The sequence below is a fragment of the Pseudophryne corroboree genome, chromosome 8 (genome assembly GCF_028390025.1).
Source record: "Pseudophryne corroboree isolate aPseCor3 chromosome 8, aPseCor3.hap2, whole genome shotgun sequence".
In the NCBI taxonomy this organism is placed as follows: domain Eukaryota; kingdom Metazoa; phylum Chordata; class Amphibia; order Anura; family Myobatrachidae; genus Pseudophryne; species Pseudophryne corroboree.
The window spans coordinates 200799388-200814336 of NC_086451.1; the positions used below are offsets into that span (position 1 = coordinate 200799388).

The 14949-nt window shown below is 47.1% G+C and overlaps 1 protein-coding gene across 2 annotated transcripts in view; it reads right to left on the reverse strand.

Annotated features, from left to right (window-relative positions):
- MID2 (midline 2) overlaps positions 1-14949 on the reverse strand; it is a 907753-nt gene that overhangs the window by 180621 nt on the left and 712183 nt on the right. The gene's annotated exons all lie outside the window — the stretch shown is intronic.

The window sequence follows — 14949 nt, forward strand, 5'->3', positions numbered from 1 at the left end:
AGGGAAAGATCAAGATCCACTTCCACCTAGTGCTGAAGCTGCTGCCACTAGTCATGGCAGAGACGATGAAATGTCATCAACGTCGTCTGCTAAGGCCGATGCCCAATGTGATAGTAGAGAGCATGTAAAATCCAAAAAGCAAAAGTTCATTAAAATGACCCAAAAATCTAAATTAAAATCATCTGAGCAGAAGCGTAAACTTGCCAATATGCCATTTACGACAAGGAACAGCTAAGGCCCTCTCCTATGTTACTCATGACTAGTGGTTCAGCTTCACATGAGGATGGAAGCACTCATCCTCCCACTAGAAAAATGAAAAGAGTTAAGCTGGCAAAAGCACAGCAAAGAATTGTGCGTTCTAAATCACAAATCCCCAAGGAGAGTCCAAATGTGTCGGCGGGTGCGATGCCTGACCTTCCCAAAACTGGACGGGAAGAGGTGGCTCCTTCCACCATTTGCACGCCCCCTGCAAGTGCTGGATGGAGCACCCACAGTCCAGTTCCTGATATTCAAATTGAAGATGTCACTGTTGAAGTACACCAGGATGAGGATATGGGTGTTGCTGGCGTTGAGGAGGAAGTTGATGATGAGGATTCTGATGGTGATGTGGTTTGTTTAAATCAGGCACCCTGGGAGACAGTTGTTATCCGTGGGATGAATAAGGCCATTGACATGCCTGGTCAAAATACCCAAAAAATCACCTCTTCGGTGTGGAATTATTTAAACAGAAATGCGGACAACAGGTGTCAAGCCATGTGTTGCCTTTGTCAAGCCGTAATAAGTAGGGGTAAGGACGTTAACCACCTAGGAACATCCTCCCTTATATGTCACCTGGAGCACATTCATCAGAAGTCATTGACAAGTTCAAAAACTTTGGATAACAGCGGAAGCAGTCCACTAACAACTAAATACCTTTTTCCTCTTGTACCCAAGCTCCTGCAAACCAAAACACCAACTCCCTCAATGTCAATTTCCTCCTTAGACAGGAACGCCAATAGTCCTGCAGGCCATGTCACTGGCAAGACTGACGAGTCCTCTCCTAACTGGAATTCCTCCGATGGATCCTTGAGTGGAACACCTACTGCTGCTGTTGTTGCTGCTGGGAGTCGATCGTCATCCCAGAGGGGAAATCGGAAGACCACTTGTACTACTTCCATTAAGCAATTGACTGTCCAACAGTCCTTTGCGAGGAAGATGAAATATCACAGCAGTTATCCTGTTGCAAAGCGGATAACTCAGGCCTTGACAACTATGTTGGTGTTAGATGTGTGTCCTGTATCCACCGTTAGTTCACAGGGACTAAGAGAATTGCTTGAGGTAGTGTGTCCCCGGTACCAAATACCATCTAGGTTCCACTTCTCTAGGCAGGTGATACCGATAATGTACACAGATGTTAGAAAAAGTGTCCTCAGTGTCCTAAAAAACGCAGTTGTACCCACTGTCCACATAACCACGGACATGTGGATAAGTAAAGCAGGGCAGACTAAGGACTATATGACTGTGACAGCCCACTGGGTAGATGTATGGCCTCCCGCAGCAACAATAGCATCGGCACTAGTAGCAGCATCTCGCAAACGCCAACTCATTCCTAGGCAGGCTACGCTTTGTATCACAGCTTTCCATAAGAGGCACACAGCTGACAGCCTCTTACAGAAACTGAGGAACATCATCGCAGAATAGCTTACCCCAGTTGGACTCTCCTGGGGATTTGTGATATTGGACAACGCCACCAATATTGTGCGTGCATTACATGTGGGCAAATTCCGTCACGTCCCATGTTTTGCACATACAATTAATTTGGTGGTGCAGAATCTTTTGAAAAACGACAGGGGCGTGCAGGAGATGGTGTTGGTGGCCCGAAAAATTTCGGGCCACTTTCGGCATTCAGCCACCGCGTGCCGAAGACTGGAGCGCCAGCAAACACTCCTGAACATGTCCTGCCATCCCCTGAAGCAGGAGGTGGTAACGAGGTGGAATTCATACTTCAGAAGATGGAGAAGCAGCAAAAGGACTTTCAAGCCTATACATCTGCCTACGATATAGGCAAAGGAGGGGGAATGCACCTGACTCAAGTGCAGTGGAGAATGATTTCCATGTTGTGCAAGGTTCTCCAACCCTTTGAACTTGCCACACGTGAAGTCAGTTCAGACACTGCCAGCCTAAGTCAGGACGTTCCCCTCATCAGGCTTTTGCAGAAGCAGCTGGAGAGATTGAAGGAGGAGCTAAGATGAAGCAATTCCGCTAGGCATGTGGATGGGGCCCTTCATTAGCTTAACCAGGATTCATGGGTGGTCAGTCTGTTGAAATCAGAGTACTACATTTTGGCCACTGTGCTCGATCCTAGGTTTAATGCCTACGTTGTATCTCTCTTTCCGGCAGACACAAGTCTGCAGATGTTCAAAGACCTGCTGGTGAGACAATTGTCAAGTCAAGCGGAACATGACCCGCCAACAGCTCCTCCTTCATTTTCTACCACAACTGGAGCTGCCAGGAAAAGGATAACATTTCCAAACCCACCCGCTGGTGGTGATGTAGGGAAGTCAGGAGCAAGTGCTGACATCTGGTCCGGACTGAAGGACCTGCCAACAATTACTGACATGTCGTCTACTGTCACTGCATATGATTCTGTCACAATTGAATAAATGGTGGAGGATTATATGGGTGACAGCATCACTGTAGGCATGTCAGACAGTCCGTATGTATACTGGCAGGAAAAAGAGGCAATTTGGAGGCCCTTGCACAAACTGGCTTTATTTTACCTAAGTTGCTCCCCCTCCAGTGTGTACTCTGAAAGAGTGTTTAGTTCAGCCGGTCACCTTGTCAGTGATCGGCGTAGGAGGTTACTTCCAGAAAATGTGGAGAAGATGATGTTCATCAAAATTAATTATAAATTCCTCCGTGGAGACATTTACCAGCAATTGCCTCCAGAAAGTACACAGGGAGCTGTGATGGAGGATTCCAGTGGGGACGAATTAATACTCTGTGGGGAGGAGGATGTACACAGTTAAGGGGTGAGGAATCAGAGTATGATGATGAGGTGGACATCTTGCCTCTGTAGAGCCAGTTTGTGCAAGGAGAGATTGCTTCTTTTTTGGTGGGAGCCCAACCCAACCATTTATTTCAGCCACAGTCATGTGGCAGACCCTGTCGCTGAAATGATTGGTTTGTTAAAGTGTGCATGTCCTGTTTATACAACATAAGGGTGGGTGGGAGGGCCCAAGGACAATTCCATTGTGCACCTCTTTTTTTATTTATCTTTGCATCATGTGCTGTTTGGGGACTATTTTAAGTGCCATCCTGTCTGACACTGCAGTGCCACTCCTAGATGGGCCAGGTGTTTGTGCTGCCCACTTGGGTCGCTTAGCTTAGTCATCCAGCAACCTTGGTGCAAATTTTAGGACTAAAAATAATATTGTGAGGTGTGAGATGTTCAGAATAGACTGGAAATGAGTGGAAATTATGGTTATTGAGGTTAATAATACTATAGGATCAAAATTACCCCCAAATTCTATGATTTTAGCTGTTTTTGAGGTTTTTTTAAAAATCACCCGAATCCAAAACACATCCGAATCCAAAACCCGACAGGGTGGTTTTGCCACAACGCGTCTGAAACCAAAACATGACGCGGACCCGAATCCAAAACTATAACACGAAAAATGCCCGCTGCACATTTCTAATTGGGAGTAAACAACATACCATTTATTTTTGTTTTTTATTGTTTGTTTGGAACCAGGTCTGTGGAATTGAATTTTTGGGTGGGGTTGGAGTCAGTAGAAATGTGACTCAAGCTTCAAACTAAAAACTTTTATTATATAACTAACAGTGATAACATTAACGCATGTGCAGGCGCCTATGACTCAGCACACTCCATTTCCCAAGTCAACATAATGGGCCAGATGTAATGCAGTGAGATCTTTAGTAAGAATGAAACTCGCACCTTCTTGTACTTGAGAAGGTGGAGTTTTTAAGCTCGAGGCTACTACACTTTGCGATGTAGGGTGAGTATTTTAGTGGTTACATTTGCACCTTGTAATGTGAGTTGGGTTACAAGGTACAAGGTGAAAAAAAAGACATGCAGTCGCCCCCCCACCACCTTCGCCCATCCCCCCAAAGCATAACCAGCATAAGTTCTTTGAGCCAGTCCTGGTTCCAAAAATACAGAGAAAAAAATGGGTAGGGATCCCCCGTATTTTTACAACCAGCACCCAGCTTTTTGGACCGGTCCTGGTTCCACATATATGGGGAGGGGGGAATATGTAGGTGTCCCCCATATTTTTGCAACAAGCTCCACTAGCCAGCAATGTAATGCAGCAGCCGATGGTTATGTTTATATTGGTCCCGGTGGCCGCAGCATCACCCAGAACCCCCCCCAATGAGTCAGCCCTGGCTGTGGTTCCCTGGGGGAGTAGGGACCCCCAAATAAAGGGGTTCCCACCCTCCAGGCACCCAAGGGCCAGGGCTGAATCCTAAGGCAATGCTCACCACCCCTGGGCTGTGGGAGATGAGCTCACACTCCATTTTGGTGTAAAATAAAGAGGTAATATTGTATTTTACTTTTGAAACTACAGGTACCAGCAAACATCGGCCACATGCTGTATGTGAGTGTGAGAGGATGTTTTATTACAGTGGTACTGTCTAAGGTGTCCGTATTCTGTGTTTATTGTAATATTTGTTTTACTAGTGCAACTACATGTACCAGCGGGCCCTTTAATGCCTGCATGCTGGTACTTGTGGTTCACAAAGTACCAGCATGTGGGTAGGCTTGCTGGTACCTGTAGTTCCATAAGTAAAACACAATATTAATCCATGAACTATGAACTCCCCACCCACAGCCCAGGGGTGGTGCAGTCTTGGGCTTCAGTCTGACCCTTTGGTGCCTGGAGAGGGGGACCCTTTTTAAAAAAATCTAAACAAAATGGTTCACTTTTCACAAATAGAACATTTAAAACATGTATTTACTTAAAAATAGATTATATTTCACATATCACACATATCTTTCTTGACCCTAACGGGCCTGATGGAAACAAGGACTTGCTGTCAACTCCAGCCGGGGAGACATCATAGACAGTAAGTGATCCCTTGGGTCTAGTTGATATCACCCAATGCATTTCGTCACTTGTGACTTCCTCAGGGGTGTAAAAAACATAAAATATACTTCTCAAGCTTAGGGGCCTCTTTTTTTGTTTTGCTGTTCTTTTTATTATTAGAAGGATAAGAGCTATTAAAACCTCTGAAGCCTGGGGGCCATTTTCAAAATCTGCATATATTCAGAGGTGAAATTTGTGCATGTGGTCCCAGTGCAAGCATTGGCACAAACCACAACAGTTTATAGCACACTTATGAAACACTGCCACATGGCATTGGCAGAAAAGTAAAGTGGTTCAAGTTGGAATTGTCCTTGGGCCCTCCCACTCACCCTTATGTTGGATAATAAAAAGGACATGCACAGTGTAACAAACCAAGCACTTTCGGTGACAGGGACTGCCACTTTGTGGCTAAAGTGCTTTGTTTGGGCCCCCACAAACTAATTTTTTGGAAGGAATACCTCTGATCACTAATGAGGATGTTGATGATGAGGGTGCTAATTGCAAATTATTATAATTTTGTAAAATAAACTTCAAGAACTCGTCACAAATGATGTAACATGGAGGTGGTGCCTAAATGGTTAACATTCCTACCCCTGCTAACTTTGTCCTCATAAATGGAGAAGATGCCTTCACAAACGTCAGGATTTGGGTAAAAATAATGCGCACTCAAGAGGTGGCTTTTTTGGTCTTATGCCCAGACATCACAATGGCTTTCTTTTAATAATGGGCAAGAACCTCTGGTGGAAGACTTACACAAGCAACATCATCAATATCCTCATCCTCATCATCCTCATTAGTGTCATATAGTACACAAATATCCCCCTCATCCTGTTCCACTTCCACACCAGCATCCTCAATTTCGATTATGTCATCATCTGCACCATCTTTACTTGTACTGTTCATCCCCCACATTTGCAGACTGTGCATAAATGGTGGGATGAGGCGAAGGAGGCTTCTCTATGCATACAGTCTGAGAAATGTCAGACTCACACATAGCTAATGTGGACACCCCTAGACTCTCCTCAGGGATTTGTGAATGCACAGTTTTATTTTTCAGCCTTAGTGTTCTTTTTTTTAGTCACTAATTTGTTGGTTTTTAATGTGACACCTCTACCCCTTTCTGCCCCCTGGACTCCCTTTAATAAATGTTGTAGAAGTCACGACACATTGGGGGTCATTCCGAGTTGATCGCTCGCTAGCTAGTTTTAGCAGCTGTGCAAACGCTATGCCGCCGCCCACTGGGGAGTGTATTTTAGCTTAGCAGAAGTACGAACACATGTGCAGCCGAGCTCTGCAAAAACAGTTTGTGCAGTTTCTGAGTAGCTCTGAACCTACTCCGTGCTTGCAATCACTTCAGCCTATTCGTGTCCGGATTTGACGTCATACACCTGCCCAGCGAACACCCAGCCATGCCTGCGTTTTTTCAGCCATGCCTGCGTTTTTGCAAACACTCCCTGAAAACGGTCAGTTGACACCCAGTGCATACGCATGCGCAGAAAGGCCGTTTTTTAGCTGATCGCTGCGCTGAAAACAACGGCAGCTAGTGATCAACTCAGAATGACCCCCATTATGAAGTCACATGGCAGACACACCCAGACTCTGCACACTGAGCATCGTAGCCGGCGTAGCCCCAGCACAGTAGCTGCCAGTGCCACTTGTTGTAATACAACAAAGGCAGCCAACAAACAAAGTTAGTGAGGTGAGAGCAAGATGGAGAGGAATCCGAATCAAACAGACAGTCTCATAGATACAGTACTTTATTATTGCAGTACCACTACCCACAGATACTTTATTATTGCAGACAGGTACTTTATTAGTGCAGGCAGCCACAAGTGCCTGTGGCTGCCTGCAGTAATAAAGTACCTGTGTGGCTGGCTGCACTAATAAAGTGGTTACTAATACTTACCTTCCATGTGTGCAGTTTTGCATTATAATCTATTTTTCTCTGGCCGCACATTATATTATAAAATTCCTACCATGTTATGAACATGGGCCCTCATTCCGAGTTGTTCGCTCGCAAGCTGCTTTTAGCAGCTTTGCACACGCTAAGCCTGCCGCCCTCTGGGAGTGAATCTTAGCATACTAAAATTGCAAACGAAAGATTTGCAAAATTGCGAATAGACACTTCTTAGCAGTTTCTGAGTAGCTCCAGACTTACTCGGCATCTGCGATCAGTTCAGTGCCTGTCGTTCCTGGTTTGACGTCACAAACACACCCAGCGGTCGGCCAGACACTCCTCCGTTTCTCCAGCCACTCCCGCGTTTTTCCCAGAAACGGTAGCGTTTTTTCGCACACTCCCATAAAACGGCCTGTTTCCGCCCAGAAACACCCACTTCCTGTCAATCACACTCCGATCACCAGAACGAAGAAAATACCTCGTAATGCCGTGAGTAAAATACCTAACTGCATAGCAAATTTACTTGGCGCAGTCGCAGTGCGGACATTGCGCATGCGCATTAGCGACTAATCGCTCCGTTGCAAGAAAAAAATAACAAGCGATCAACTCGGAATGACCACCATGGTCTACAAACTCTCTACGTATGCCACAAGTGCATGCACACAGAGCCAGATTTAGAGGTGAGGCCGCCCCTAGGCACAATGATATTGGCACCCCCCACTCCTCCTCTGGAACAATGACATTGGCCACCAAGCTCCCCCTCCCCCACCACAATGATATTGGCTGCCAAACATCTCCCACCATTTACAGTGCAGCAGCAGGCAGGGCTAAAAAACTCACTGTTCCTTTCTTTGCCTGGACGTTTGGTGTCATTCCCCCCCACCTGTCTGTCCGCCATCCGCCGCTGCTCTGTTGTGGAGGGTGACTGCCATGCCGCTGCGCTGATGCGGAAGAGGGGGGAGGGGGTAATTGTGCCGCAGATCTGATGAAGGAGGGGAGTACCACCCCAGCACATGCGTCATGTGCCTAGTGGGAAATCTGGCACTGCATACACATGTATATATGTGTGTGCTTATACAATATACATTTGCAATGTGTGACCATCGATAGTACATGGTGAAATCAACACTAGATATGGATTTATATTCCATGCAGATACAGCACATTAGTGCAAAGCCTTCTTGCAGGGTGAAACATGCATGCTTTGGGACCCATGTGGGATCGACCTTTTGCACCAGCTTGACCCCACTGACCTACATTGGTAACCCAAGTATCATCCTCTCAATCGCTCTGGGAATTCCCATTGCATACTTTTTCCTTGTAACACCGTGCAATAATAAAGTACCTGTGGTTGGCTGCATTAATAAAGTAATTGGGGGAAAAAAGATTACTCTTTTTTCGGGTATGCTTAAGTGAAAAAATCTGATTTGATTAAGACTAAACTTTTATTATGTTGCTTTATAAATAGTGACATAAGCTAGTTATTTGTCATTTTTATTTATAATTATACCTTAAATTCTTAAACTTACGGTTATGCAGTACTTTATGTTTGATTAACTGCGTGATCAGGACAGTTTTCTGTAGTGGAAAAAGTTATATATTTTTTGTTCTACCCGTTATTCGCACAGGAGTTTCTGATTTTCACAGTTGTAAATATAAATGAGTGTTAGAAATGTGGTAGATCTATAGAGATGTAAATTTGAGACATCTTCAATGTAAGTTAATATTAATCCATGGTTCTTGGCATTATACGAGGAGAATCCGTAGCAAATATTGTATAAAAGTGACAGGACCATTTTTGTAGTTTATTAAATTCTACCAACTGGAGGTGCAATCTGGATGCTATCATTCATGCAACGCAAGCCACACATCGGTAATAACATCACTATGTCAATTCCCTTTCCCCTTAGAGGAAGTTTATTAAAATTCTAATTACATAGTTTTTCTATTTCCCAGCTGAAGAATACCTACAGATGTAGCCATGCTCATCTATCCTCCTTGTGGTGTGTAGAGCAAAAAACTAGCCGCATTATGTTCCCCTGCGCCTTGTCGCAGCATGGTGTATTCATTCACAGTGTAATGAATTAAGTCTCCGTCAGGTACAATACTGGTGTTCGTCCACCAGGTGTTGCTTTTGAAAACCACTACTGCGCATGTATCCATTGTAAAGTCAAACAATGTTTGTAGTTTAAGAATTACTTTTTTAGATGATCTCTACATTAATTAGAAATGTGAACACAGAAAAACAATGGCTCAGCGTCTCCAACGCACATGAAGAAAAGCAAAGTTCAGAGTTCTACACAGCTCTCTAAAAGAAAAAAAATAATTACAATCAGCTATAGAGTTGGAACACACAGCACTATAAAAAAAATTACATTTAGCAGCATCACTATGTCACTGCAATCACCTGTCTCCAAGTTTCTCAGACATAATGGTATCGCTGATGGTTACTTTCACGGTGTGTGTTTATTTAATATTTATTTTGTTGTGGAACTACAGGCACCAGAGGGCCCTTTAATGCCCTGATGGTATTTGTGGTTCTCCAAGTACCAGCATACAGGGAGGCTTGCTGGGATCTGTAGTTCCACAGCAAAAAGACAATCTTTATTTTTTACACATTTTATGGCTATCAGCCTGGCACTCACCGCCCACGGGTGCCAGGGACAGCCTCGGGCTTCATCCCTAGCCCTTGGGTGCCTGTAAGGGGGTCCCTTTATTATAGGGGTCCCCACTCCCCCAGGGAACTGCGGCCTGGGCTGACTGGTTGGGGGGGGGTTATGCTGCGGCCTCAGGGACCTATATGTGTTCCGGCTGCGGTATTACCTCCCTTGCTAGTGGAGGCCGGTGGTGGATTTAAAAATGCGGGGGACCTCTACTCCCCCCCCCCCCCCCCCCGTATATTTGGAACCAGGATCGGTCCAAGAGCCCGGTGATGGATGTTAAAATACGGGGGGAACCCTAGTTAATTTGTCCCCAAAATTTTTGCAACCAGGACAGGCTCAAAGAGCCCCCGGCTGGTTATGCTTTTGGGGGGGACCTGCACAGCTTTTTTTTTTTTAAACTCTTTCTTTACTTTTACAGGCAGAAACATGCATGGATCTCACTGATCTGTGCATGCTTCTGTCAAAAGTTGCACCTTGTAATGCAACTTGCATTACAAGGTGCAGATTTAACCCCTAGGTTTCAGGCCTGTATTTTCACCAGACCTCCCATGCAGCTAGAGTTTTTAACTAAAAACTCGCACTGCATTACATTTGTCAGTTGCGGCAGTAAACTCGCACCTTCTCAAAGTGTGAGAAGGTGCGAGTTGGAATGTGACTACAAACTCGCACCACGTTACATCCTGGCCATTTACTCTACATTTAAGGCTTTTTATTTTTTCAATATAAATAAACGGCAAAACCTGTATTTGAAATCTTATTTTAAGTAACGTGTTGTTGCTAATTGTGTTATTACCACTTCAATTAATGCTAAATTGAAGATCATTAATCAATAAAGATGCTTAATAAAAGAGGAGACCTCAGATCATGGCGCTATCCTTGATAAAAGACATGACTGCCTGAAACACGTTGGTGAAGCGATGTAACGGAGACCTCAGACACAGAACCGTGACGTCATCTGTCAAGCGCCGACATGCAAACAAGCAGAGAAGCAATGAGGGAACAAGCCGAAGGCTAACGGAGGAAGGCGGAGAGCAGTGAGAAGCCCTACAGGTATACGGCCAAGCTAGTATACGGCAGACCTAGTTAGCTCCCAGCACTGCGTCACACAAAGTGCAGCTCTCACACTCAGCTTGCGATGGTGAAGGAGGTGCAGCCCCTTGCGACAGCGTGAACAGCACCTGCAGGGCACGATGTACAGAATGTAGCGGGTGCGGGGGGGGCTGCGGATGGGGGAGGGTGTCTGTAGATGCTGCGGGTGGAGGCGGAAGCAGGGGGGGGGCCCGGATGGGGAAGGGTCGGGAGGTGCTGCGGGTGGGGGAGGGGCAGAGGAGTGGGGGCTGCAGATGGAGGAGGGGTCCGGAGGCACTGCAGGTGGGGGAGGGGCAGGGGTGCCACGGGTGGGAGAGGGGCAGGTGTGCAGATGTTGCGGATGGGTGAAGGGTTCCGGAGGTGCTGTGGGATGGGAAGGGGCGGGGGTGCCGGGGTGGGGTAGGAGTTCGCAGGCGCCGTGGGTAGGGGAGGGTCAGGTACGGGTGGTGCGGCAGATGGGGAAGGAGGTCCGGAGGTGCTGCAGGTGGTGGAGGGGCAGGTGCAAGGGTGCCATAGGTGGGGGAGGGGTGGGGGAGGGGGGGGACTGCGGATGGAGGAGGGTGTCTGCAGATGCTGTGGGTGGAGGGGGCAGGTGTGGGGGGAGACATATATGGGGGGTGGATGGTGGAGGGGGTCTGGAGGTGCTGTGGATGGTGAAGGGGCGGAGGAGTGGGAGCCGCGGGTGGTGTAGGGGGTCTGGAGGCACAGCGTGTGGGGGAGGGGTGGAGTGCCGCATGTGGTGGAGTGGAAGGTGCGGAGGTGTGGTGCATTGGGGAGGGGTCTGGAGGCGCTGCGGGTACTGTACCTGCCAAAAAGGTAGTTGGAGGGTATGCAGTAACAGGGCCAGGACAGGGTTGACAGGGTCAGAACAGGGGTGACGGGGCCAGGACAGGGGTGACGGGGTCAGAACAGGGGTGACGGGGCCAGGACAGGGGCGACGGGGCCAGGATAAGGGTGACAGGGCCAGGGTAGGGGCGGCAGGACCAGGACAGGGGTGACAGGGCCAGTATAGGGTTGACAGGGCAAGCACAGGGGTGACAGGGCCAGGATAGGGATAACAGGGCCAGCATAAGGGTGACAGGGCCAGGATAAGGGTGAAAGGGCCAGGATAAGGGTGACAGGGCAAGGCCAGGGGTGACAGGGACATGACAGAACACAGGGCACGGGGGAGATTGGTATTAGGGACAGGACAGAGGTGACAGACAGATGTGTGTTACCGGAGTCACTGCTGCTGGCTGCTGCTGTTCCACTCCAACCTGTTGGGATCTGCTGCTGGTGGAGACTTGGCATGGCTGACTCTCTTAGGCTGGAGACCTGCTTCCTCTGCCTGTCCGCATCCCTCCCCCCTCCTCAGTCACACACCGCAGACCTCGCGCAGTTGCCGGGCACTGAGGTAAGGGGAGACTGGGAGTGACTGGTTAGCCCCCAGGAGACGCTGCGGCTGGAGGGGGTCATAGCATGCACGCGGCGTGGACTTTGCGGCTGCTGGGCACTGTAATAAGGGGAGACTGGCAGTGACTGGTTAGCTCCCAGGAGACGCTGCGGCTGGAGGGAGGAGGGGGTCGGAGCCTGCAAGCAGCTCGTACTTCTGCAGCGCTGCCCGCCAGCTAAAGTGTGTGAAGGAGCTGGGCGCACCTCACTGCGGGCGGCAACGCTGCAGCTAGCAGTGGGGTTCCTGGGGCTGGAGATAAGAGGCGGTACGGAACCTGCACAGCGGCAGGTGCCCCACAAAACTTCAGCTAAGAAGCGTGGAGTGTGGCAGAAAGTGACGCTCCTCCGCGCCAGTGAGACCCTGCTGAGTATCCTGATGTGGGTGGTCAAGCACACAGTGAGCCGGTGCCCGTCTCTCTGTACGGCATACCCCCACACACACCCCCATACCTCCCAACTGTCCCGATTTTCGCGGGACAGTCCCATTTTTGGGGGTCTGTCCCGCTGTCCCACCCGCGGGTCGCAGTGTCCTGCGGTGGGGGGGGGGGGGGGCAGTTGGAAAGCTCCTGTACTCGCTGTTCTGCTTAGCAGAGCAGCAGTGAATAGTGGAGACAGAGGGAGAGGGGGCATCAGGGGGTACGGATTAAAGGGGGTTCCAGCAGCAGAGCCGGATTAAGGGGGGGGCAGGGGGTACGTACCGTTGGCCCCACAGTTTTAGTGTGCCCCCCGGCTCGAATAGCTCTGTCCCAGCACAGAAGCTTCCCCGTCCTGCCAGCAACAGCGGCAGCATTGTGCTACAGTCAGCACACGCTGCGTGTTGGCAGGTCTGTGGTGTTGCAGGGAGGCAGCAGTCTCCCTGCTTTCTTCTGCCTGTGCGGGTGTGTAGGGGGGAGCGACCACCTCCCCTGGATTTAGCCCTAGCTGAGGGACCAAAATTCCATAAAAAATAATAATCCGGAATTTGCATAAGGGGGCGTGACCTCGTGGGCGCGATTAGACCACGCCCCCAACCCCACAGCAGGCACAGCAATGAGATAGGGCTCCCCTGTCTCAAGTGCCCTTGGCCCCCCGAACTCATAATCAGCCTCTGGGGGCATGCCAGCAGCTCACAAAGCGCTGGGCATGCCCCCTCACTGACTCCCGTAAAGACACGCCCCTTTTTCGTTGGCCACACCCCCTTTTTGCAGCATGTGTATCCCTCCTTCTGCCTGAAGAAAGCTGGGAGGTATGAACCCCTGCCTGTGCCATGCCCATACTATCTGCTTCTGCTCCTAGTCTCCTATAGATGTGGCCAGATCTGTGACTCATTTGACTAACTCCGCCCAGTGTTGTGACTCCGCCCAGCGTTAGCAAATGAGTCACAAAGTCACAGATCTGGGCTATTATATAGGAGATAAAATAAATGAATAAATAAATGAATACACATTCATTACCTCTGTTTAATACATAGTTACCACCTGTTGAAAGCTACAATCCGCCGCTCAGTTTACAATGTGCCCAGTAATTAAGAGCAAAATGACCTATACCTTATATAATTAATTTACATAATGCAGAAACTCAGGTAGTCCAATTTCATAATAAGAGGAGCACAAAACATAACTCCAAACATTTTTTGTATGAGTAGATAATATATAATAATATCAGACTTCCATATAGGGAAGGGAAAAAAATATAATAAATATAAATATAAATACAATGAAACAGTTCTTCAGCACACCATCAAATAATATAATATTGGTTCAAAAACCTCACTTTAAAAAAGGGGTAACTTCAAATCCCTCATTTAACCCCTCTGGTTTAAGTGTTTTAAGAGTAAGTATCCAAAACGTTTCTCTTTGTTCTAGTTCTAGATCCCTGTCTCCACCATTCTTATTAGCACTCACATGTTCTATACATTTAAAGCGTAACCTGATGGTATCGCTGCAATGATGTTCCTTGAAATGCCGTGGAATACTGTGATTTGTTATTTTATTTTTTATATTTTGGGTATGTTCAAGGATACGGATTTTTAACATTCTCTTAGTTTTTCCTATATATCTGTATCCACAAGGGCATATAATCATGTACACCACATGAGTGGAATTACAATTAATAAAACTGTTAATCTGATATGTTCAAGTTTTATTTTTGTCATAAAAAACAGTTTTCTCCTTGTCTAATAATTTACACACCTTACAACTTCCGCATGCATAGCTACCTTTAATATCTTCCAAAAAATGTTTATCCTTCCTCTCTCTAAGGGGTTCCAACCTACTCCTTGATACCAGGGTCTTAACATTTTTTGCTTTCCTATAAAAAAAACCTTGACAATTGGGAAGATGCTCCCCCAAAACAGGATCTAACTGTAAGATGTGCCAATTCTTTTTGAGAATCGATTTGATAGCTCCTGCTTCATTATTATAATCTGTAACAAATGGACACAAACCTTTATTAGTCTCATGCCCAATGTTTACAGCTTTATCCTTATAGACTAGAAGATCTTTTCTATCCTTTCCCCTCGCTCGATTTCTGGATTGCTCAATTAAGCTTACTGGATAGCCTCGATCAAGAAATCTCTCTGTATATATTGAAGCCTGTTCATCAAATTTATCCAGGTTGGCACAATTTCGTCTAAGCCTGGTAAACTGAGAGAAAGGAATATTCCTTTTCCAGCTTGGTAAATGGCAGCTGGAGAAATCAAGGTAACTATTGCAATCAACTTTTAAAAAAAATGTATATGTATTAATTTTTCCGGTTACGCTTTAAAGGTATAGAACATGTGAGTGCTAATAAGAATAGTGGA